This window comes from Bufo gargarizans, chromosome 6, assembly GCF_014858855.1.
Source record: "Bufo gargarizans isolate SCDJY-AF-19 chromosome 6, ASM1485885v1, whole genome shotgun sequence".
In the NCBI taxonomy this organism is placed as follows: domain Eukaryota; kingdom Metazoa; phylum Chordata; class Amphibia; order Anura; family Bufonidae; genus Bufo; species Bufo gargarizans.
In genome coordinates, this window is record NC_058085.1 from 386,594,673 (window position 1) to 386,621,282 (window position 26,610).

Consider the following 26,610-nt stretch of genomic DNA (forward strand, 5'->3'; position numbering starts at 1 on the left):
ATTTTAATGATGATGATTATGGCTTACAGCTAATGAAAACCCCAAAGTTAGTATCTCAAAAAATTAGATTAAATAAGACCGATTAAAAAAAATAATACAAGTGTTGGCTTACTGAAAAGTACTTTGGAGCTCCTTTGGCATGAATGACTGCATCAATGCAGCGTGGCATGGAGGCGACCAGCCTGGGGCACTGCTGAGATGTTATGGAGGCCCAGGTTGCTTTGATGGTGGCCTTCAACTCGTGTGCATTGTTGGTTCTGGTGTCTGTCATCTTCCTCTCGACAATACTCTATAGAGTTGAGGTCAGGGAAGTTGGCTGGCCAATAAAGAAAAGTGATACCGTGGTTATTAAACCAGGTATTGGTACTTTTGACAGTGTGAGCAGGTGCCAAGTCCTGCTGGAAAATAAAATCCGCTTCTCCATAAAGCTTGAAAGATGGAAGCATGAACTGCTCTAAAATTTCCTGGTAGATTGCAGCGCTGACTTTGGACTTTATATAAGACAGTGGGCCAAAATCAGCAGATGACATGGCTCCCCAAACCATCACTGCCTGTGGAAACTTCACACTGGACCTCAAGCAACTTTGATTGTGTACCTTTTCACTCTTCTTCCAGACTCTGGGACCTTGATTTCCAACTGAAATGCTAAATTTAATTTCATCTGAAAACAGGACTTTCAACTACAGAGCACCAGTTCAGTCCTTTTTCCTCCTTAGCCCAGGTAAGTCACGTCTGAAGTTGTCTCTTGGGCATGAGTGGCTTGACACAAGGAATGTGACAGTTGTAGTCCTTGTCCTGGAGGCATTTGTGTGTGGTGGTTCTTGAAGTACTGATTCCAGCCACAGTCCACTCCTTGTGAATCTCGCCAAATTCTTGAATGGCCTTTTCCTGACAATCCTTTCAAGGGTAGTTACCTCTGCTGCTTGTGCACCTTTTTCTACCACACTTTTTCCTTCCACTCAACTTTCTATTAATATGCTTGGATACAGCACTCTGAACAGCCAGCTTCTTTAGCAATGACCTTTTTTTTGGCTTAGCCTCCATGTGATGGTCGTCAGTGACTGTCTTTTAAACAACTGTCAAGTTAGCAGTTTTCCCCATGATTGTGTAGCCTACTGAACCAGACTGAGGGACCATTTAAAGGGAGTCTTTCACCTGAAATCACCATTATAGAACACTAACATCAGGATCTCCATTACATTCCCCATATTAGAATGCTACCTTCAATATTGTTGTCCATCGCCGATTTTCTCAGAAAAACACATTCAATATGTTAATTAGCCTCTATAGGGGCCCAGGGGAGGCGTTCATGCGGCCGGTGCCCAGGCCCCTTGGTGCTTTTCATACGAAACCCTTACCCTTTTACCCCAATGGCCTGCCCTGGGTTCTTCTGATTACGTCCTCCTCTTAGTGAGGAATCCAGCGCCATTTAACAGATTCTCTGCGCTTGGGCACTTCATTCCCCATTATGGGCAGAGGCACAAGAGCGTTTAATGCGCATGTGCCGGCCCGTACATCCCGATCTAGCCGGCCTTGTGCCTCTGCCCATAATGGGGAATGAAGTGTGCAGAGCAGAAGTGTTCCTTCCCGACAATCTGCTGCTCGCATGTGGAGGAGACCGTGGCATTTACATGCAGCGATCTCCTCCACAGTATTGGGAATAGCGATCGCTAACACCATTGCTCTTCCCCATACTGACTCTTTTGCCAGCAGCGGACCCTTCAGGGTAATTTCAGACAAGTGTGTCCAGTGTGGAAAACGCGTTCTATGTGAGAGCATGATTTCCTGCAAAATACATCCGTGTTGAGTCTGATCCACAAAAAATGCAGATCGCATGGGGATCAAAAATATGTACATGTGAATGGTGCCCTAAATGTATGAAATGACCTATTTCGAGCACCAGAATGCTAACATACTGTCACTGATGACTGTATACACCATAAATGATGCTGGACCATCAATGACTAAGTGATGGTATAGACAAAAGACAGGTAGTATTTTACTCAGCTGCAAAATATCTGGTTTAATAGGGTTGATCATACTGACAGGGTCTTTAAAGGGTAGTTTCAGACGTGTGTCTGGTGCGGAAAACAAGACAGGTAGTATTTTACTCAGCATGATCAACCCTACCAGGCATAGGCAAAATGGTTTAAAATATGTCTTAATAGGGTTGATCATGCTGACTAATGCTCTTTAAATTGTAGTAACAAAAAGTACTTATCATTGATAATGTGTGGCTGTCTGGATGTATTTTTCTTCCACTCACTACCATTTATTTAGATTAAGGTTAGCATTGATTTTTATCTATAATGTATTTTACTTTCAGCTCTGGAAATTTGTTTTGCTTGTACCTTGTGTTTACATTATATATGCAGTATTTCATGGAAACGTTAGTGCATTCCTTCCCCCATCCATTCCCCCTGAAATGTATTTTTTTACCTCCAGTAAAGTTGTTTTTCCTCCAGATAAGAATTCCATATTTCCTGGCTCCTCTTATAGCTGAATGCCGCCCACGCATGTTTCTTATGCATTTGCATAAGTGTTTTGCATTATTGTACGGCACATTGTACAGTAGCCATCTTTAGTCAACAGATGACAAAGCATCTTAGACACAATAAATGTCACAGGGTCGGTCAAACGTCTTGGATATTTGATTTGGGTGTAGCGCTCAAAATGGCAGTCCCCATTAGTGATCCATTCATAAAAGGGTGATCATAAAAAAATCACTTTTTTTTGCAGTGGTGCAGATTTCTATATACAGTAATGTGCAATCGTTTTAGGCAGTTGTGGAAAACATGCTGGAAAGTAAGAATGCTTTCAAAAATAGTGAATTTTTAGCAATTAACCAAATGTGACATGAATGATCAAAAGAAAAATCTAAATCCAATCATTATTTGGTGTGACCTCCCTTTGCCTTTAGAACAGCATCGAACTTGCATAGTTTTTGCAGGAGCTTGGCAGGGAGGTTGTTCTAGACATATTGGAGAACTAACTACAGATCTTCCTCAAATCCTTCCTTCCTTAACCCTGGGTTCACACCTGAGCGTTTTACAGCGCGTTCAAACGCGCTGTAAAACGCTTAAGACATGAAAACCAATGCTTCCCTATGGGAAGGGTTCACACCTGGGCGTTTTACAGCGCGTACGAACGCGCTGTAAAACGCCCGACGCTCAAACAAGTACTTGAGCTTCTTTGGGGCGTTTTGACGCGCGTTTGTGGCCATAGGACACTGCAGTCAATGACACAAACGCGCGTCAAACGCGCGTTTACTATTACAAAAAACGCGCGACAAAAACGCGCATAAAACGCGCGTTTGAGGAACGCTTAGGTGTGAACCCAGGGTTAGTCGCTTTGTGTAATCCTAGACAGACTGGATAAAGTTGAGATCAGGGCTGTGTGGGGACCATATAATGAATTCAATAACTCATTGTTCTTCTTTACGCTGAATATAGTAACAAGTAATATGGTTGAAAAAAAGACATAAGTCCATCAAGTTCAACCAAGGGACAGTTGGGGACGTGAATCCCAGAAGGAAGTGAGACTCGAATTTCTACACTTTTTCATAAGCATTAATGTTGTTTACTTTTAAGAATTATTCTAAACCCTTTTTAAAACTGTCCACTGTTCCTGCTGTGGCCATGTTCTGAGGAAGTCTATTCCACAGATTCACAGTTTTTACAGTAAAGAAGTTTTGACGCTTCTGGAGACTAAACTTTATCTTCTCCAGTCGGAGTGCCCCCTTGTCTTTTGAGCATATTTTACATGGAACAGCTTTTCACCATATTTTTTGTATGGCCCATTTATATATTTGTATAGGTTAATCATGTCCTCCCTTAGACGTCTCGTCTCAAGACTAAATACTTTTAATTCTTTTAATCTTTCTTCATAACTAAGACCCTCCATGCCCCTTATCATTTTAGTCGCTCTCCTCTGTACTTTTTCCAGCTGCAGTGCATCCTTTCTATGGACCGGTGCCCAGAACTGAACTGCATATTCCAGATGAGGCTGCACCAGCGCTTTGTAAAGAAGTAATATTACAATCCTGCCCCGTGAGTCCATGCCTCGTTTAATGCATGACAATATCCTAGTGGCCTTAGAAGCAGCTGATTTTGTTATTTAATCTACCATCTACAAGGACACCCAAATCCTTCTCTATAAGTGACTCTCCCAGTGTTACGTCCCCTAGGACATATGATGCGCGGATGTTATTACTACCTAGATGCATAACTTTACATTTATCCACCTTGAACCTCATTTGCCAAGTTGATGCCCAATCATTTAGTGTTCAAGTCAGCTTGTATTTTATGAGCATCTTCCATAGACTGTACAGTACTACACAGCTTAGAGTCATCTGCAAAAATAGAAATGGTGCTAATAATCCCGTCCTCAATATTAAGAGACGGGGGCACACCAAATAATCCAAGGAGTGCAAAGGGTGGCAAAAGAGCATATAACCAATAACCTGACCCAAGAGAGAGTCAAAAGAGCCCCCAAGGAATGCACATCCGACAATGAATCAATATTAAAATGTACATAAAGTTTATTAGACACACATTAAAAATTGTATACAATAAAGACAAAGTGCGGTATGCAATAGAATATATGTAACCGACACAACCCGGTCCACTGAGTTGCCACAAATAGGCACATGCGCTATAAACCAGCATATAAAGGAATTCAATAAATAACATAAAGCAAATGTCAGGTAAGAATAAAGACGGACCATGATAAGGTCAAATATCACAAGCCAAACCTACATAACCAGCTGGTGCAGTGGACCTGGAAACATGAGAAACGCCCAACGAGTATCGCCGGAGCAATCTGGCTTCCTCAGGGGTGAAGAGCTGTGTGTTGGTGTCACATAATATAGGGTAATGAATAAAGTATAATTAGATTCACCTGTGCAGCAGAGATGAAGTGGGCGGTGTGGAGGCATGTCAAACAATGGAAGTCTCATGATCTGCAGGTGGAACACATATGCGCTCCACCTGTAAAATCACAGCCACACAACACAAACAAACATGGGGAAAGGGGGGGGGCAGTGAAGTTTGGCTCAATCTCACATGGTGAGCAACTGTAGATATACCAATCATGTTAGGGTACTTTCACACTTGCGTTTTTCTTTTCCGGCATAGAGTTCCGTCACAGGGGCTCTATACCGGAAAATAACTGATCAGGCATATCCCCATGCATTCTGAATGGAGAGTAATCCGTTCAGTTTGCATCAGGATGTCTTCAGTTCAGTCGTTTTGACTGATCAGGCAAAAGAGAAAACCGTAGCATGCTACGGTTTTATCTCCGGCGAAAAAAACTGAAGACTTGCCTGAATGCCGGATCCGGCATTTTTTTCCATAGGAATGTATTAGTGCCGGATCCGGCATTCAAAATACCGGAATGCCGGATCCGTCCTTCCGGTCTGCGCATGCGCAGACCTTTAAAAATGAAAAAAATAAAATGATCCGTTTTGCCTGATGACACCGGAAAAACGGATCCGGTATTGCAATGCATTTTTCTGACTGATCAGGCATTTTTATGACTGATCAGGATCCTGATCAGTCAGAAAAATGCCTGATCAGTCAGAAAAAATGACATCCGTTTGCATACAGTTTGCCTGATCAGGCAGTCAGTTCAGGCAACGGAACTGCCTGCCCGAATCAAACAACGCAAGTGTGAAAGTACCCTTACCTAGGCAGCCGCAGCGATACCAACAGAGCTGGTCGGCACATAGAGGATCGAAAAAAACCAGAAGTGTGTAATCACATGACCGGAAGTGGAGTGCCTCGGTGGAAGGCATGGTGCACTCCACAGAGGATAGTGGAATGCACAATGCGCTCACCGTTCAGGTAGGGGAGCCAGGAGCTGCCCAGCATCCTGGGAGGGATGGAGAGGGGCCTGTTAAGCAATTTAGCAATATTATAAACAAAAATAAAGCTATTATACATGCACTAAGGGCAGTCTGTAATGACACCACAGAGCAATTTGCCCAATGTGGTGCAAACCCTGCCACTACTGGGGTAGCATGATGCCATGAAGCCCCAGGTGGAGGAGTACATGACTCCCCACCCACCAGGTCCATATGTGAGACCCCGAATTCAGGTATTATAGAAACCAGTGAACGTAAGTTCTTCATTTAGTCCATGTGGGGCCACTGTGTCCAGATCGAAGATCCATTTGGACGCCAAACGTAACAGTTGGGAAGTAGCCTCCCCTCAGATTCATACGCACCAAGTCGAGGCCCGCAATCCTTAGTCCAGAAGTTATGCACTGGTGGCAGTCCAGAAAATGTGCAGCGACTGAAGTAAGCGGTTTCTTGGCCTGTTGAATACGTTTCCGTACCTCCTGACCGGTCTGGCCCACATATATTTTTCCACATTCACAGATTAGTGCGTAGATCACATTCCTTGTACGGCAGTTGATGTAGTGACCCGTCCGGATGTCTACAGGTAGAGAAGGAGTCAGAACAAATCCTGTATTGGCAGATGTTACAATTCCCACACGGGTATGTCCCACGCATTCTGACCAATCAATAATCCCGTCCTCAATATCATTAAATTAAATGAAAGAGGGCCCAGCACTGAACCTTGGGGTACACCACTTATAACCTGGGACCATTCTGAATAGGAATCATTGACCACAACTCTCTGGACACGGTCCTTCAGCCAGTTTTCAATCCAATTACAAACTATACTTTCCAAGCCTTTGACCTTACTTTACCTATTAAACCCGTAGGAACTGTGTGTCAAAACCCAGCACCGTACAGCTACGGCGCTCTGATCAGGCAGGCGCAGGAGCTGTCACTGATAGCCGGACCCCTGCTGTATGCGCCGGCATCGGTGAAAACACCAATGCCTGTGCCTTAACCCTCGCAATGCCGCGGTCAGCGGTAAGCGTGGCATGTGCCGTATCCCTGTCAGGTCGCTGTGGGGACGGGGACCCGATGGCTGGGAAGGCAGCCCAATGCCTTCCATAGGCATAGTGGCTGCCTTTCATGTAAGTCTATTTTTACACTCGTGTTTTGGCTTTCCGTTTGTGAGATCCGTTCCGGGCTCTCACAAGCGGTCCCAGACGGATCAGTTTGCATTCTTAATGCACTCTGAATGGAAAAGGATCTGCTCAGAATGCATCAGTTCAGTCTCCATTCCGCTTTAGAGACAGACAGCAAAATGCTGCTTGCAGTGGATCCGTCCTGGCACACAATGTAAGTCAATGGGAATGGATCAGTTTTCACTGGCACAATAGAAAACTGAGCCGTTCTCCATTGACTTTCAATGGTGTTCAAGACGGATCCGTCTTGTCTATGTTTAAGATAATACAAATGGATCCTTTCTGAATCGATGCAGACGGTTGTATTATCTGAACGGATCCGTCCATGACTGATCCGCACAAAACGCCAGTGTGAAAGTAGCCGAAGCCTGTGAGGTCCAGCCCCCCTGGTCTCACAGACAAGCAGGCTGTAAGTGTATTACACTGTTAATATATTTACAGCCAATACACACAGATGTAATGCATTGTACAGGGGATCAGACCCCCAAAAGTTGAAGTCGCTAAAGCAACATTTTATTGGAAGAAATGAAACTTTTTATTTTCACAGCCAAGTGTTTCCAAATTCTGTAAAACACTTAGGTCAAAATTCTCAGTTACCCCCTTTAATATATTCTTTAACCCCTTAAGGACTCAGCCCTATTTCACCTTAAGGACTTGGCCATTTTTTGCAAATCTGACCAGTGTCCCTTTAAGTGCTCATAACTTTAAAACACTTTGACTTATCCAGGCCATTCTGAGATTGTTTTTTCGTCACATATTGTACTTCATGACACTGGTAAAATGAAGTAAAAAAAAATTATTTTTTTTGCATAAAAAAATACCTAATTTACAAAAAATTTGGAAAAATTTGCAAATTTCAAAGTTTCAGTTTCTCTACTTCTGTAATACATAGTAATACCCCCAAAAATTGTGATGACTTTACATTCCCCATATGTCTACTTCAGGTTGGAATTATTTTGGGAATGATATTTTATTTTTTGGGGATGTTAGGTTTAGAACTTTAGAAGCAAATATTGAAATTTTTCAGAAATTTACAAAAACCAAATTTTTAGGGACCACTACAGCTCTGAAGTCACTTTGCGAGGCTTACATAATAGAAACCACCCAAAAATGACCCCATTCTATAAACTACACCCCTCAAGGTATTCAAAACTGATTTTACAAACTTTGTTAACCCTTTAGGTGTTGCACAAGAGTTACTGGCAAATGGGGATGAAATTTGAGAATTTCATTTTTTTGCCTAATTTTCAATTTTAACCCATTTTTTCCACTAACAAAGCAAGGGTTAACAGCCAAACAAGACTGTATCTTTATTGCCCTGACTCTGCCGTTTATAGAAACACCCCATATGTGGCCGTAAACTACTGTACGGCCACACAGCGGGGCGTAGAGTGAAAGGTGCGCCATTTGGTTTTTGGAAGCCAAATTTTGCTGGACTGGTTTTTTGACACTATGTCCCATTTGAAGCCCCCTGATGCACCCCTAGAGTAGAAACTCCATAAAAGTGACCCCATCTAAGAAACTACACCCCTCAAGGTATTCAAAACTGATTTTAAAAACTTTGTTAACCCTTTAGGTGTTGCACAAGATATAATGGAAAATAGAGATACAATTTCAAAATTTCACTTTTTTGGCAGATTTTCCATTTTAATATATTTTTTCAAGTAACAAAGCAAGGGTTAACAGCCAAACAAAACTCATTATTTATGGACCTAATTCTGTAGTTTACAGAAACACCCCATATGTGGTCGTAAACTGCTGTACGGGCACACGGCAGGGCGCAGAAGGAAAGGAATGCCATACGATTTTTGGAAGGCAGATTTTACTGGACTGTTTTTTTTACACCATGTCCCATTTGAAGCCCCCCTGATGCACCCCTAGAGTAGAAACTCCAAAAAAGTGACCCCATTTTAGAAACTACGGGATAAGGTGGCAGTTTTCTTGGTACTAGTTTAGGGTACATATGATTTTTGGTTGCTCTATATTACACTTTTTGTGCGGCAAGGTAACAAGAAATAGCTTTTTTGGCACCGTTTTTTTTTTTTTTGTTATTTACAACATTCATCTGAAAGGTTATATCATGTGGTAATTTTATAGAGCAGGTTCTCACGGACGCGGCGATACCTAATATGTATACTTTTTTTTTATTTATGTAAGTTTTACACAATGATTTAATTGTTAAAACAAAAAAAGTTTTAGTTTCTCCATAGTCTAAGAGCCATAGTTTTTTCAGTTTTTGGGCGATTATCTTATGTAGGGTCTTATTGGCACTATTTTGGCTGTCAGGGACCGCGGCGATCAGAAACAGCAGAAATAGCAACAAACCGCAGGTCTGAATTGACCTGCGGTTTGCTGCGATCGCCGATACGGGGGGGTCATATGACCCCCCCAGGCGTTGTGACAGGATGCCGGCTGAATGATTTCAGCCGGCATCCTGTGCGGATTAACCCCTGGGGCGCCACAATCTCAATTTAAACTCATGACGTACCGGTACGTCATGGGTCCTTAAGGACTCGGGAAACATGCCGTACCGGTACGTCATGGGTCCCTAAGGGGTTAAGGGGTGTAGTTTTTAAAATGGGGTCACTTTTGGAGGGTTTCCACTGTAGGGGTATGTCGGGGTCTCTTCAAATACAAAATTGTGCCTAAAAACCATTCTAGCAAAATCTGCCTCCAAAATCCATATGGCGCTCCTTTCCTTCTGACCACTACCACATATGGGGTGTCAGAGTAATGTATATTGAGGTTTATTTTGCTGTTAACCCTTGCTGTGTTGCAAGAACAAATTGATTAACAAAAAAAATGAAATTTAATCTCCATTTTCCTTTCATTCTTGTGGAACACCTCAAGGGTTAACAAAGTTTGTAACATCAAGTTTTGAATAATTTAAGGGGTGTAGTTTCTAAAAATAGGCCATTTATAGGTGGCTTCCATTACGTAAGCCCCTCAAAATCACTTTTTAACTGAATTGGTGCTTAAAAAAATTGTTTTGGAAATTTTGATGAAAATTTGAAAAATTGCTACTAAAATTCTGAGCCTCCTAACATCCTAAAAAAAATACAATTACATTTTACAAAATTATGCCAACACAAAGCAGACATATGGGGAATTTTGATTGATAACTATTTTATGAAGTATTACTATCTATCTTTAAAAGTAGAGAAATTCAAATTTAGAAAATTTGTGAATTTTTCCATATTTTTGGTAAATTTGGGATTCTTTTATAAATAAAGGTGGTTTATATAGACTCAAATTGACCACTGTCATGAAGTGTGATGTGTCACGAGAATCTTGGATAAGTAAAAGCATTCCAAAGTTATTAGCTCATAAAGTGACATGTCATATTTGCAAAAATCGACCTGTTATTTAAGGTGAAAAGTGTCTTGGTACTGAAGGTGTTAATGAAATTAGCTGTATGTTTGCAGTCGTCGTCTTGCTACAGAATAAATCTGGAGCCAATCAAACGCCTCCCTGATGGTACTACATGATGGATAAGTATCTCCCTGTATTTCTCAGTATTAGGCTCGTTCACACGAATGTATTTTGCGTTCCGTATACAGGCCGTTTTCTGAGGTCCGTATACGGAACCATTAAGTCCAGAGCATCTGCTGGTATTTTTCTGCACCCGACTTCTCTAAACAGTAGATGGATATACCTGGGTCCCACTGGTTTCTGACAGTTCTGAGTTGATGGCACTGTTGGACATCTTTCAATTTTGAAAGGAAGTAAGCATGATGTGTCTTTCATCTGCATCAATAAGTTTTCAGCAAATGGAGTTTAGTCAGGATTAATGGTGTCCTCAATGCTGAGAAATACAGGCAGAACTTATCCTTCATGTGATACTATCAGGGAGGTGTCTGGCTCCAAATGTATTCTGCAGCAGGACAATGGCCCCAAACATACAGCCATTGCCATACCCTTTACTCATAATGTCATACATGACTGCAATTGTATTGACCCAGCTGCAATGACTGCAATCACTCCGAACACTGTCATTTAACCCCTCAGATGCCATGTTCAATGCCGGACTCTGATTTGTTGCCTGCTGGGGCATGCTGTGGCTTCCCAGGACTGCACAGCTCAGCAGGGAGTGCATCAAAATCCAATCACCCTAATAGGTCTCTATTAGGGTGAATAGGACAATGTACTAGCCCCTTAAGGCGGCTAATAGTTACTGAGTAAAAAGTGAAAACAAAGATATGAAGTTTAAATTGCCACCCTTTCACAATTTTACATATAAAATATATAATCAATAAAAAAATAAACATATTAGGTATCGCCGCATCCCAAAAATGTCTGAACTGTTTAAATATTTTTTTTTTATTTCCTGTGCCCTGGAAGCCGGAACAGAAAAAAATTAGAAACAGGATTCGCCATTTTTTATTTATTTTTTGTCACCTTGTAACGTGATGTGAATTCAACAGATTTGAGAATGAATAAACTTATGCAGGTTAACTAAATATATTTACTAAGTGTGATTAAATATACGATAACACAAACAAATAACATACAGAATAATAAAAAGAAAACATCACTAGCCTAAATATGGGGTATGGATCCGGTCAGCCATGCTATAACACAAAGCTGTCTACCAAGTTATAACACATGACCGACACCCCAGGGTGTACACGAGATGGGGCAAATCAATACTTACATCCTATCTAGTAACATAGTAACATAGTACATAAGGCCGAAAAAATACATTTGTCCATCCAGTTCGGCCTGTTATCCCGCAAGTTGATCCAGAGGAAGACCCCTCTCTAGTAGCTATAGCCTGTAATATTATTAAGCTCCAGAAATACGTCCAGGCCCCTCTTGAATTCCTTTATTGTACTCACCATCTCCACCTCCTCAGGCAGAGAGCTCCATATTCTAGGATGAAGAGTCTAGTCAAATGTTAGTGCAGACCACACTTATTCTCATAAGCGTTCACAGGATGGGGTGGCTCTACCAATCAGTAGGATAGGATGGTGCACAATATCTATGTGTTAACTCCAAAACACCAAGGGGTTAATTAAAATTGTAGTAATAAAGATATGGCACTCATATAGCTGGAGAGCTGCTCAAAACCAATTCCTTTATTTAAATTCTACTATTGAAATTCTTAATATTAAAAGGTCATACAAGATACGCAAATTGTACAGAAATTAAAAAACAAAAGGATAAAACATCACAAATGACGGTAAGGTAAAAAAATCACTTGAGGTATAGATTTAACTTATTATCATATAAGTCAGTCAGCATATATGTGCTTGATAGATTCGCCACAGGAAGATCTGATTATTAGTAATTCACTGAAGCTCTCGATTAAATAGTCACCAAATCTTCGGTTAATTTGATCGTCTATTCTTGGTACTATAATGCACTTATACACTTTTCGATTTGATTATGAATTCTTGGTTCGAATAATTGAAAGAGTCACATTAGTTCTTATGCAACAGTTCATAGGATTATCGAAATTTTGAAAAATTCTGGAGTTTTTAGCTCTAGGTGGTGTCCCACCTATTATCGAGCTATCTTATTCCCTTACCTCCAACCTCTGAATGCAGCTTGTTCGTTTGATCGCCGTTCCTTCAGCGTCCCATGTGCTCGACTTCTCACTAGCTCCGATCAAGCTGGAAATGGAACTGTATCGCTCCAGGAAGTTTGCGAGCATAGATTTCTGTATAGGACGAGTCGGTCACTTAAGAGGTTGTTAATGAGGAGGTAAAATTGCAGATGTTCTTGCGTACGCCAAAGTGGTGGTAGTGTGGGGTCCAGATTCCTCCCAGATGCGTTTCGAAGTCTCAAAAGGTACTGACTTCTTCCTCAGTGGTAACCTGACTCCCACTAAACCACCTTTTTAAATCCTCTTTCCTAATTGGATCCAGATGGTGCAAAATCCTGTCTTGGATCATGGTTCAGATCTCATAACAACAAAGATCCGGCCCGGATTATAATAGTGCAATGAAATTGATAATAAAGTGAAATTAGTTAAAGATATAACACCTCTCCTTGTTCCATAGGTCTCATATATATATATTATATCAAGATCTTACTATTTATGGAAAAAACGCAGGTACTGTAGTGGTGCGTTTTTTATCTACCGATGCGTTTTTTTTCTCAAATGCTGCTGAAAATTTGCCCTTAATCTTTTGGATAAAGGGTTTGGTATTATTTGCATTCTTTATTAAGTTATATCATCATTTTCACTTAACTCCCACTAGTACAAATTATACCAGTGGGATTAAGGTACATATAAACTAAAATGTATAAATGAATATTAAAATTGATCTATAAAAGATTAAAATCATTACACTTGAACATTTTCATACATAGTCAACAATAGATAGTAGAAAGGGGTACTTGTGTCAGATTTGATGGATATGAGATTGTGGTTGAATAAGAGTGGGTGCCTTCCACTAAGGCCCCATGCACACGGCCGTTGTTCACGGCCGTGTGCGGGCCGTGGAACCGCGGCCTGGATCCCTCCTGAGAGCAGGAGCGCACGGCGTCATTGGTTGCTATGACGCCGTGCGCTCCCTGCTGCCGCCGCAATACAGTAATACACTGGTATGATCTATACCAGTGTATTACTGTACTGTGCCGGCAGCAGGGAGCGCACGGCGTCATAGCAACCAGTGACGCCGTGCGCTCCTGCTCTCAGGAGGGATCCAGGCCGCGGTTCCACGGCCCGCACACGGCCGTGAACAACGTTTACATCGCTGTAAAAACCAGCTCTATGATCCACCCTGTCCGATGAACACCATAAAATAAAAACCGTTTAAAAAAAAAAAGCGTTGTCACCTTACATCACCAAAGGTGCAACACCAAGCGATCAAAAAGGCGTATGCCCCCCAAAATGGTATCAATAAAACAGTCACCTCATCCCGCTAAAAATGAGCTCCTACCTAAGACAAGCCTAAAAAAAGCTATGGCTCTCAGACTCTGGAGACACTAAAATACGAATATTTTTTGCTTCAAAACTGCTATTATTATGGTAAAGTGAATTTTTTTAAAAAAGTATACATATTAGGTATCGCCACATCCGTAACAACCAGCTCTATAAAAATATTACATGACCTAACCACTCAGGTGAACACCGTAAAAAAAAAAAAAAAAAAATAAAAGCAATTTTTGTCACATTACATCACACAAATTGCAACAGCAAGTAATCAAAAAGGCGTATGCCCCCAAAATAGTACCATTCAGACCGTCACCTCATCCCGCAAAAATTTTGACCCTACCTAAGAGAATCAGTCAAAAAATAAAAAAGCTATGGCTCTCAGACTATGAGACACTAAAATATCATTATTTCGGTTTCAAAAATGCTATTATTGTGTAAAACTTAAATAAATAAGAAAAAGTAGACATATTAGGTATTGACACGTGCATAACGATCTGCTCTATAAAAAAGTCACATGGCCTAATCCCTCAGGTAAACGCTGTAAAAATTAAAACGGTGCCAAAACATCAATTTTTTTGTTACCTTGCCTCACAAAAAACGTAATATAGAGCAATAAAAAATCATATGTACCCCAAAATAGTACCAATAAAACTGGCACCTTATCCCGTAGTTTCTAAAATGTGGTCACTTTTTTGAGTTTCTACTGTAGGGGTGCATCAGGGGGGCTTCAAATGGGACATGGCATCTAAAAACCAGTTCAGCTAAATTTGCCTTCCAAAAACCATATGGCGTTCCTTTCCTTCTGCGCCCTACCGTGTGCCCGTACAGCAGTTTACGATCAAATGTGGGGTGTTTCTGTAAATCGCAGAATCAGGGTAATAAATATTGAGTTTTATTTGGCTGTTAACCCTTGCTTTGCTACTGTAAAAAATGGATTAAAATGTAAAATCTGCCCAAAAAGTTAAATTCTGAAATTTGATCTCCGTTTTCCATCAATTCTTGTGGAACACCTAAAGGGTTAACAAAGTTGGTAAAATCAGTTTTGCATACCTTGAGGGGTGTAGTTTCTAAAATGGGGTAATTTTTGGGTGGTTTCTATTATGTAAGCCTCACAAAGTGACTTCAGACCTGAACTGGTCCTTAAAAAGTGGGTTTTGGAAATTTTCTGAAAAATTTCAAGATTTGCTTCCATACTTCTAAGCCTTCTAACGTCCCAAAAAAATAAAATGTACTTTTCAAAATGATCCAAACATGAATTAGACATATGGGGAATGTAAAGTAATGACTATTTTTGAAGGTATTACTATCTATTATAACAGTAGAGAAATTGAAATTTGGAAATTTTTCGAAATTTGGGGTAAATTTGGTATTTTTTTTTATGAATAAAAATGTTTGTTTTTTATTTTTACCACTGTCATGAAGTACAATATGTGACGAGAAAACAATCTCAGAATGGTCTGTATAAGTAAAAGTGTTTTAAAGTTATCATCACTGTAAGGGGAGAATATTAATCACCAATATTATGCGAATATCGATAATTAATATTCATAAATAGGAGGAGCCGTCTATTGATGACTCCGCCTATTTATGCCTTTATAAAATAATAACACAATATCTTCGCTATGCTTTACACTAATCACTATACTAGCTGCATGCGCCTTACTAACTCGCTACCACTAACAAGTACACGCTACACAAAGGGTACAATATAACGGTATTTATTAAAACCTAATACACTAAGCACGCAATACAGTAACAATACAGTACTCAACTACACTACACGTTCCCAAATTCCACCCACAAACTAACTATACAATACACACATACAAGTAATATTAACAATAACCCACCCGTCTGCACTGTCCCTACGGGGTACACCGAGGGTTAACGGTGGTCTTACAGGGGTGTAAGCCGACCACAAACACAAAGGAATTGTACAGCAATGCAGGGGATAAATACCCTGCAAGTGTACAGTGAAGGGGGGGGGGGGTGGCAGGGTTTAAGGAGGGGTTACAACCAGGGGTTAATCAGGGTAGGAAAAGAGTAAACCAGGGGGGGGGGATCGAAATCTAATTATACGCTATAAAACAAGAAGGTTTCTTATATAAGGCAAGACAGCCTTTTTGCAGGCAAAATGCTTTGAAACCCTGAGGTGTCCCTCAACAGTGGGAGCGTTTAGCACTTGGCAGCTTTACATGTGAAGTTTTGTTAAATGCAAAATATTTAGACAATGGACATATTTTGGGGCTATTTTTTCTTGCTGCATTTTACTCATTTTGGGCTACAAGTCATTTTTTATTGCTCTTTAACCCCTTAACGCAAAATTCTGTGCATGTACGGCGGGGATGCTGTGCCAGAACGCATTCCGTGTTACATGCACTGCGGACTGCTTGGGCGAGTGCAGAGCTGTGCCCGCCCGATCACTGCAGGGGTCTGATAGCAGTGTCCCTGCTGTACCGGCCGACTTTGCTGTTTACGGCGATGCCAGCGGAATAACCCCTTCTATGCTGTGGTCAGCTCTGACCACGACATAGAAGTGGCTTGCGGCTGGTGAAGAAGTGCATTGGGTCCCCGTGCTGCATGTGCATGGGGTCCTGCCTTTTATGGGTGCACAGGAGATCCAGCCTCAGGCTGCGTCTCCTAGGCAACCTGTTTAGTGTATTACTCAGTGTAATCCACTAGCAGGCAATGCCTTACAATACAGATGTATTGTAATGCATTGCATAGGGGATCAGAGCCCCAAAAGATGAAGTCCCCGAGTGAGACATAAATAAAGTAAAAAAAGTGTTTTCAATAAAAAAAAATTAAGTTTCAAGTTAAAAAAAGAAAAAAAACGCCCCTGATTTAATAATAAGAAAATAATAAAAAACACACATATTAGGTATCGCCACGTCCGTAACGACCGGCTCTATAAATATATCGCATGATTCACCCCGTCTGATATTTTTTATGGTGTCTATCAAAAAGAAATCCATTTTGACCAAGCGATCAAAAAGGCATATGTTCTCCAAAATAGTACCAATCTAACCGTCACCTCATTCTGCAAAAAAATGAGCTCCTACATAGGACAATCGCCCAAAAAATAAAAAACCTTTGGCTCTGACTATGGAGACGTTAAAACATGATTTTTTTGGTTTAAAAAATGCTTTTATTGTGTTAAATGTAAAAAAATTAAAGTATACATATTATGTATCGCCGCGTCCGTAACAACCTTCTCTATAAAAATATCACATGATTTAACCCGATCACATGATTTAACCCCCCAGGTGAACACTGTAAAAAAATAAAAAATCTAATAAAAATGGTGTCAAAAAGCTATGGCTCTCAGACTATGGAGGCACTAAAACATGATTTATTTATTTTTGTTTCAAAAAAGATATTATTGTGTAGAACTTAAATAAAAAAAGATACATATTAGGTATTGCCACATCCGTAACGACCTGCTCTATAAAAATATTACATGACCTAACCCCTCAGATGAACACCGTAAAAAAAAAAATGGTGTCAAAAAAGTCATTTTTTGTCACCTTACATCACAAAAAGTGTAATACCAAGCGATCAAGAAGTCGTATGCACCCTAAAATAGTACCAATCAAACCGTCATCTCATACCGAAAAAAATGAGCCCCTACATAAGACAGTCGCTCAAAAAATAAAAATAAACTAGCTTTCCGAATATGGAGACACTTTTCAAAAATGCTTTATTATGTAAAACTGAAACAAACAACCCAAAAAAGGTCATATAGCAATATTGTCATATTTGGTATTGTCGCGTCCGTAATAACCTGTTCTACAAAAATAGCTTATTATCTAACCTGTCAGATGAACGTTGTAAATAACAAAAAATAAAAAGTGCCAAAACAGCAATTTTTTTGTTACCTTGCCTCACAAAAAGTGTAATATAGAGCAACCAAAAATCATCTGTACCATAAAATAGTACCAACAAAACTGCCACCGTATCTTGTGGCTTCCGAAATGGTGTAACTTTTTTGGAGTTTCTACTCTAGGGGTGCAAGTTAAAATTATCCCAGTGAAATCTGCCCTCCAAAAACCATATGGCGTTCCTTTTCTTCTGCGCCCTGCTGTGTTCCCGTACAGCAGTTTACGACCACATATGGGGGGTTTCTGTAAACGACAGAATCAGGGCAATAAATTGAGTTTAGTTTGGCTGTTAATCCTTGCTTTGTTAGCGGAAAAAATGATTTCAATGGAAAATCTGCCAAAAGTAAAATTCTGAAATTTCAGATCCATTTTCAATGAATTCTTGTGGAACACCTAAAGGGTTAACAAAGTTTGTAAAATCACTTTTGAATACCTTGAGGGGTATAGTTTCTAAAATGGGGTCACTTTTTTTTGGAGTTTCTACTCTAGGGGTTTCTTTAGGGGGGCTCAAATGGGACATGGCGTAAAAAAAACTGTGTATCAAAATCTGCCTTCTAAAAACCATATGGCGTTCCTTTCCTTCTGCGCCCTGCCGTGTGCCCGTACAGCAGTTTATGACCACATATGGGGTGTTTCTGTAAACTACAGAATCAGGGCAATAAATTATAGAGTTTTGATTGACTGTTAACATTTGCTTTGTTGCCGAAAAAAATTAAAATGGAAAATTCTGAAATTTTATCTCCGTTTTCCATTAATTCTTGTGGAACACCTAAAGGGTTAACAATGTTTTTAAAATCCGTTTTGAATGAGGGGTGTAGTTTCTAGAATGGGGTCATTTTTTGGGTGGTTTTTCTATTATGTAAGCCTCACAGAGTGACTTCAGACCTGAACTGGTCCTTAAAAAGTGAGTTTTTAAAATTTTCAGAAAAATTTCAAGATTTGCCTCTAAATTTCTAAGCCTTCTAACATCCCCCAAAAATAAAATGGCATTCACAAAATGATCCAAACATGCAGACATATGGGAAATGTAAAGTAATAACTGTTATATGAGGTATCACTATCTGTTTTAAAAGCAGAGAAATTGAAATTTTGAAAGTTGTACATTTTAGACATTTTTGGTAAATTTGGTATTTTTTTTATAAATAACTGTGAAATATTTTGATTCAAATTTACCATTTGTCATGAAGTACAATATGTGACGAGAAAACATTCTCAGAATGGCTTGGATAAGTAAAAGCGTTTTAAAGTTATCACCACATAAAGTGACACATGTTAGAGTTGCAAAAATCTGTCTGGTCATTAAGGTGAAAAATTATAATACGCTGGTGCAATATGGCACAAATTCACTCACTTCATCCTCTTGCTCGTGCAGAGGCAGTCCGCTCCTCTTTTCATTGAAAAAGACCGGCTGAAGGACCTGCACTGAGCGTGATGACTTCACCAAGTGATCATGCTGGGACAGCTTGGTGACGGCATCACACTCAGTGCAGGTCCTTCGGCAGGTCTTTCCCATTTGAAAGGAGCGGACAACCTCTGCATGAGCAAGTGGATGATGTGAGTAATATTTCTTTCAAAGACAACTCTGGCTTCTATTTTAGGGTACTTTCACACTTGCGGCAGACTGATCCGGCAAGCAGTTCCGCCGCCGGAACTGCCTGCCGGATCCGAAAAAACGCACACCGCCGCACATTTCTAACGCAATGGATCCGTCGTTCCGTCGAGGACCATAAAAGCCGGATCCGTCGTTCTGTTTCACTCCGGCAGTTTTCGACGGATCAGTCATAAAAGCGGATCCGTCTATTCAGTTTTCTTACGTTTTTAAACGGAAAGACGGATCCGGCATTCAAATTTAAGAGATAAAAGATGCTATCTGTTAAAGCAAATACTACAACTGGCTATAAAAGAAAACCGAAGGTCACTTACCACTCAGAAGTTCCTTCTGCAGATTGCAAAGATGATTCCGGACCATATTCGTTTTGGATTTCAGGCTCTAATTCTGGTTTCACGCTGGAGAAGACGTCTTCGAGCCAAACGGCGTAGATAGCGTCGCTATTGGGTGCATCCAATAACCTCTGCAAGAGTAAGAAGGGGAGTTTTTGAAACTCTGTTTCCTGAATTGAGGAATTATCCTGAAAAATTCTTTAACTACTTACGGATGACGGTAGAAAGTTTTGAAGATCTTTTACAACGTCTGTCACCTCACATTCAAAGACAAGACACCACTTTCCTTCGCTGTGTTTCCCCATAAGGTAAAGTACATACTAATTACATATAGTACCAATATACGGTCTAAATTTTTTAAAGGTGCTGTTTGGTAGTGTGAAGCCCTCATTTTTTTAAGCAAAATTTACATTACGTTTTTCTGGGATCACTGTACAAAGTGCCTAATTTTGGCCCCAATTGATGCTCATCATTATTATTTTTAATTGTACATGTCGTATGTAAAAGTTTTAATCAACATACTCGTCATTAAAGATGTAGAATGAACTGTGATGAATATTGTTCACCATGGAGAACAAACATTTATCGATGAATTTTACAAAAAATTATATCTGCCACAGAAAAAATCTTAACCAAACTAATATATGTAGGGGTGCCATACAATTGCGTCAGATTGATATACCTTCTATATTATGTTGTTTGAAAAACTTTTTTATACCCTATTTATTTATTTTATTTTATTTTTTTAGGTTTTTGGCAAGTGGAGAAAGTTTCAGCTCACTCCATTTTCAATTTCACCTTGGGATATCAACTGTCTCCATAATTGTCAAGGAGACATGCCGTGTTTTGTGGGAACAACTGCATGATGAATTTATACCACATCCAACTAGACAGCATTGGACAGAAATAGCTGAAAGATTTTTGGACGTTTGTCAGTTTCCCAACTGCATAGGTGCGGTAGATGGGAAACATATTCGGATTAACAAGCCCCAAGGAACCGGATCAAAGTTTTTCAATTACAAAAAATATTTTTCGATAATCCTTATGGCCATTGCAGATGCTCAATATCGTTTTGTTGCCGTCGACGTAGGGGCCTATGGACGCACCAACGATTCCATGGTTTTTTTAAAATTCTAATATGGGCTGTAGTCTATATAACAGACAATTCGATTTTCCTCTCCCTCAACCACTGCCAGGTACTGATGGCCCACCCATGCCGTTTGTATTGGTTGGTGATGAGGCCTTCCAAATGTGTGGAAATTTGATTAAACCATATTCAAGCCGCGGATTAGATTTAAAAAACGCACATACAACTACCGCTTGACCAGGGCTCGAAGAATGGTTGAATGCACATTTGGAATTTTGGTCGCAAAATTGAGGATTTTCACTAAACCAATTCAGATAAAGGTTGAATCGGTCGATGAGGTTGTAAAGTCTGCTGTGGTGTTACACAACTACCTCCTTAAAAAAGAACCGCTCAATTTGGAACAGGTACCGGAGGACAGCGAGATCGCAAGCATTCAAAGTTGTCGACATCGGTCAACTGTAGCGGTTGCACGGATGAGAGACTCTTTTGCAGATTATTTCTGCTCTGAAGCAGGAAGGGTGGACTGGCAGGACCGATTTGTATAAACATTTTGTGATTCATTTTCAAATAACCGTTAATTTCTGTTTGTTGGTCCATTTGTTCATGGTTACAGTGTGTTGTATTTGATTTCAATTGCATTTTGGGTTTAATAAATATTGTTTTTACGTAATTGAGATTTTATTTCAATATATTGATGTGCCCACCCTAGAGGAGCGACACATACTTGTGTCGCTCCACTGGAGCTGGTAGATTTAATCAGGCCTGTTATGGAGACTGAGGTTAAATCTGCCCACGCTAGAGGAGCGACAATTAGTTGTGTCGCTCCGCCAGTGCTGTGAGATTTAAATATCTATCTTTTAAAAAATAAAAATAACAGTCCTTGGATTTTTTAAATAACAATTTAGATTTATTATAAATAACAATAAAATAAATAATTACAAATTAAGGAAGGTATGGTGGGGGGTGGACGGAAGTGATTGGTTTGGGTCCACTCTGTCCTGTTGTTGTTCTGCCACTGTGGACAACAAAGTGCGTGTTTGTGCAAGTGGCACAGAGGGAGTATGAAGAGTGGATTGGGCAGGAGAAGGAGTTTCCCGAGCAACAGTAGAGGGAGTGGTGAAAAAGTAGGAGCATAGTAAGAAGGAGGAGAAGAAAAGTGTTGAGAAAAGAGCTCGGGGGTTTGGGATGGGGGTGGGTTGTGGGAAGGGGGAGGGTGGGATTGCTGAGCCTGTGGAGGCTGTAAAGTTGGATAGGTGTGGGATGGGGGAATAGGTGAAGGATGGGGGATAGGTGTAGGATGGGGGATAGGGCAGGGGTGGGGGAATGGTTGTGGGGCGGTGTGCCAGTTGCCACAAAACGCTGTCCATCTGTCTTCTGGCCTCATACTGCTGGTCGGGTGATAATCGTTCCAGCGCAGGTAACAACGATACAATATAGTGATGCATCGGACTCATTTGTGTCGTCAACACCGCCCCCTCCTGAAGACGACGCAAATGATCCTCCACAGATGCAACCCTATTTGTGATCCCCGCCAAGGACTCGTACATGAGCCTTGTGAAGTCTTGTTAGTCAGCCTAGCGGCTCCTACCTGACCTCTGGCGACGCATGAGGGCCTCAAAAAGTGGAGCCATCGTTGACATTGTTGCGTCGCCAGAGGGCACAAGTAGGGGAACAGGTTGGGAAACCTGGTGTTCCTGACCAGTAGGAGCAGGACGAGAGGGACCCGCGGTGGCTTGCTCTTCAGGGACCGCCTCCTGAGGAACTTCGGGCTCCAGAGTGCTGCTTGCTGTTCTGTGAAGCAAAGAAAAAAATTAAATTAGCATTTTTGGGGGATGGGAGAAACTGTGGAATAGAAGTGAGCAAAGAGACTTTAGAAGCTACATAGGAAGTTACATTCCAAAAAATAGAGAAACATACTATACATAGAGGCCATGAATTGAATGAATTTTCAAAGAAGTGTCAATGTACAGTATAGCCTTTTTTTGGGGAAAGCAACATCGAATGAAAAATCGGAAGCATACATCGCTCCTCTCTACTCCACTAAATACAATGTGGATGTCCAAGACAAAGTGCCAAATGACAGTCTGCCTGGGCCATACACCTAGTTGGAAAAGTCGTTGTTTATAGAAACCATATATCTTACCTTCGCACCTCTAGGGTTCTTCGTAGGAACCCCAAGGCGGCAGAATAGCGGTATTCACACCTTGAGGTTCCTCCTGACCCACTCGGGCGCCGAAGTTCCTCATTCAAGGCCTTCTTGTAGCGGTCCCTGATTGAGCGCCACCGAACCATGATTGTATCCCCTATAAAGAAATAAATAAAATAAGGATGTATATTATAAAAATCAGTGGTTTAATCAAAGTTGCTTTACAATTTAATTGAAACAGCCACAAGAAGAAAATAATTGTTTTGTAAAAAATTTAAGTGGCGGTTATAAAAAATAAATAAACTGTAAACCACTTTTGATAAACAATTTTTACATGTCTGCTCTCTACAAATTAAATACTTTATACTTACGGCATTGGCCCTGTTGCCTTTCTCTGAGGTCATCCCAGTTGGGCACAATGGCCGCACATATCTCGTTCCAGAGGAGCCGTGTTAGATGATGGTCTGCATGGCGGCGGTCGGTGTGGTCCCACAACGGTGCACGCTCCTCCACCATATGGATGAGGAGGTCATTGTCAATATAAAATCGTTCAACGTCCTCCTCATGCCTTCTGGTGGAGATTTGGGAACCCTAAAAGAAGAAAAAAATATAGAATAAAAATTAATTTTAATATTCGATAAATTTATTTTTAATAAAAACCATAACTTTACAATACTCACACGACCGCCGCGTGCTCCACGGCGTCCTCTGGAAGATCCTTGATGACCTCTCTCACTGGCAACAGGACGAGATGGCTAAAAAAAAAAATTTTATATATAAAAATACAGTACAGACCAAAAGTTTGGACACACCTTCTCATTCAAAGAGTTTTCTTTATTTTCATGACTATGGAAATTGTAGATTCACACTGAAGGCATCAAAACTATGAATTAACACATGTGGAATTATATACATAACCAAAAAGTGTGAAACAAATGAAAATATGTCATATTCTAGGTTCTTCAAAGTAGCCACCTTTTGCTTTGATTGCTGCTTTGCACACTCTTGGCATTCTCTTGATGAGCTTCAAGAGGTAGTCACCTGAAATGGTCTTCCAACCGTCTTGAAGGAGTTCCCAGAGATGCTTAGCACTTGTTGGCCCTTTTGCCTTCACTCTGCGGTCCAGCTCACCCCAAACCATCTCGATTGGGTTCAAGTCCGGTGACTGTGGAGGCCAGGTCATCTGGCGCAGCACCCCATCACTCTCCTTCATAGTCAAATAGCCCTTACACAGCCCGGAGGTGTGTTTGGGGTCATTGTCCTGTTGAAAAATAAATGATGGTCCAACTAAACTCAAACCGGATGGAATAGCATGCCGCTGCAAGATGCTGTGGTAGCCATGCTGGTTCAGTATGCCTTCAATTTTGAATAAATCCCCAACAGTGTCACCAGCAAAACACCCCCACACCATCACACCTCCTCCTCCATGCTTCACGGTAGGAACCAGGCATGTAGAGTCCATCTGTTCACCTTTTCTGCATCGCACAAAGACACGGTGGTTGGAACCAAGGATCTCAAATTTGGACTCATCAGACCAAAGCACAGATTTCCACTGGTCTAATGTCCATTCCTTGTGTTCTTTAGCCCAAACAAGTCTCTTCTGCTTGTTGCCTGTCCTTAGCAGTGGTTTCCTAGCAGATATTCTACCATGAAGACCTGATTCCCACAGTCTCCTCTTAACAGTTGTTCTAGAGATGTGTCTGCTGCTAGAACTCTGTGTGGCATTGACCTGGTCTCTAATCTGAGCTGCTGTTAACCTGCGATTTCTGAGGCTGGTGACTCGGATGAACTTATCCTCCTCAGCAGAGGTGACTATTGGTCTTCCTTTCCTGGGGCAGTCCGCATGTGAGCCAGTTTCTTTGTAGCGCTTGATGGTTTTTGTGACTGCACTTGGGGACACTTTCAAAGTTTTCCCAATTTTTCGGACTGACTGACCTTCATTTCTTAAAATATTGATGTCCACTCGTTTTTCTTTACTTAGCTGCTTTTTTCTTGCCATAATACAAATTCTAACAGTCTATTCAGTAGGACTATCAGCTGTGTATCCACCTGACTTCTCCACAACGCAACTGATGGTCCCAACCCCATTTATAAGGCAAGAAATCCCACTTATTAAACCTGACAGGGCACACCTGTGAAGTGAAAGCCATTTCAGGTGACTACCTCTTGAAGCTCATCAAGAGAATGCCAAGAGTGTGCAAAGCAGTAATCAAAGCAAAGGGTGGCTACTTTGAAGAACCTAGAATATGACATATTTTCAGTTGTTTCACACTTTTTTGTTATGTATATAATTCCACATGTGTTAATTCATAGTTTTGATGCCTTCAGTGTGAATCTACTATTTCCATAGTCATGAAAATAAAGAAAATTCTTTGAATGAGAAGGTGTGTCCAAACTTTTGGTCTGTACTGTGTATATATATATATATAAGAAATTTTAAAATAAAAAAAATGCATAAAACTTTGAAAAGTATAAAAAAATATTAACTAACCGTTTCTCCTCCACCCCCAACTTCCTCCTCCCCTGTTCCTCTGGGTCTGGGTTGACCGGGACAACTCTCCTCCATAGAGTCTGACTGATAAACAAAAAAAAAATTAATTATTAGAATAATAACACAATATACAGTTTGGAATGCTAAGGAACTTTACATACCACATCCTGGAGGCGTCGTGATCGGGGAGGAGAACTCCCGGCCTCGCTTGAAGACGAAGATGTGCCTATAAAAAAAAAAATGATTGAATATTTCATGCACTGTATAGTTATATTACCTGCAACCCCTATGCTACAGTACATATGTAGTGTCCCACTAGGTAAAGGTGGGCACTGCACAGGTTAATGTGTTGCATTGCATTAAATGTCATGTGCATGTTTTCCCCTGTATTATCTGGGTGTCAGGCCTGTCAGGGTGTAGTTTAGCCTCCCAGACGTTAGAGGGAGCTGGAGAGCCCTAGTTACATATAGGAAGGCCCAGACAGGGAAGTGTTAGTTCATTCCAGGGGACTAGAGGAGTCAGCTCGTCCACCTGAAGCTCCTGAGGCTAGGATTAGCTCAGTAGAGACACCCCAGTTGTAGGATCCAACCTCCTGGGAGAAACTTACAGTTACCCACCTGATAAGAGGAGGCGTCCCAGGGTAAGTGAAGTGACCCTGATAGGCAGAAGATCTTAGGAATCATCGCAAGCAGTATAATACCTGAGGAAGGAGGTAACCAAGGATATAAGCCACCCTTTTAGGCATCCGGGCCTTGGGAGATATAAAGCCAGAGTGGGAGTTCTATAAAGGACACTGTACATTGATTCTGAGAAAGGTACAACCTGCTGCTGAGTGTTTGTGGAATTTACCCTCAGTGTAACTTGCATGACTATTGCCTGCCATATTTGTGAATAAGCCCCTTTTGTGGAACTGTGATACAGAGACTGTGCTACACCTGCTGTACAAAGTTGGATTGTCCAGTAAAGTTTACGTTTTGGTTCACTATATACTTGTGTACCTTCATCATTCCAACCACCAACCGGCGTGCCACCGTCCAAAGGCACTGGCGTCACGAATACCACAGGGACCTTGCCCCAGGCACACAAAATACCTGTAACATCCAGGGCACCTCAACTACCATCAGGCCTGGTCCC